Source organism: Trypanosoma cruzi (genome assembly GCF_000209065.1).
Source record: "Trypanosoma cruzi strain CL Brener chromosome Unknown tcruzi_1047053470131, whole genome shotgun sequence".
Taxonomy (NCBI): domain Eukaryota; phylum Euglenozoa; class Kinetoplastea; order Trypanosomatida; family Trypanosomatidae; genus Trypanosoma; species Trypanosoma cruzi.
In genome coordinates, this window is record NW_891570.1 from 1 (window position 1) to 640 (window position 640).

A 640-nucleotide genomic window follows, 5' to 3' on the forward strand; every position below is an offset into this window, starting at 1 on the left:
AAAAAAAAAAAAAAAAAAAAAAGGGGTCCGTAGACCCCGGTCAAAAGAAATTGACCAAACATAACCGCCAGAGGCGGGTTGGAAGCTTCGCGTACCAATATAGTACAGAAACTGTATCAATAATAGCGTTAGTTGAAAGGAGTTGTGTTCCACAACGGTTTTCAATTTTGATGAGGGGTCCTTCGCGGCACTTGGGACCGTGTACAAAAAACCCCCCCCCCCCTCCCAGGCCACACTGGGGAGGGGTCAGGGTCCGGGACGTCGGCCCCGGGATAGCGCCGTGGACGGCGTCAGGGGGCGGAAAAGACGCACATGGCGAGTGTGGAACAGCAAATGCAGCCGAGTGTGCGAGCAAGGCAAAAACACCGGAAAACACAGGAAGAAGCGCGGCATACGCGGAAAAAAGGCGAATAAACGGAACGAGACGGAGAAAACACAAAACAAAACAAAGATGCAGGCAATAGCAGCCATGAAGCGAAAATGAGGGGGCCCGAAGGAGGTGGCGGACACGCAACGTGGGGGGGGGGGGGGCAGCCCCACAAGGGGGTACGGGGCTATATATATATGGGTATATATATATAGGGGTATATGGATATGGCGGACAGACCCACAAAAAAAAAAAAAAAAAAAAAAAAAAGGG

General features: G+C 51.1%; 1 non-coding gene across 1 annotated transcript, besides 2 other annotated features; it reads right to left on the bottom strand.

Moving 5' to 3' along the window:
- Positions 1 to 22: a microsatellite.
- Tc00.1047053470131.10 lies at positions 23 to 134 on the bottom strand. The gene has a single exon (XR_008254803.1). It is a non-coding gene; the product is annotated as a spliced leader RNA (transcript).
- A 477-nt stretch (positions 135 to 611) lies between these two features.
- Positions 612 to 637: a microsatellite.
- Positions 638 to 640: the final 3 nt, after the last annotated feature.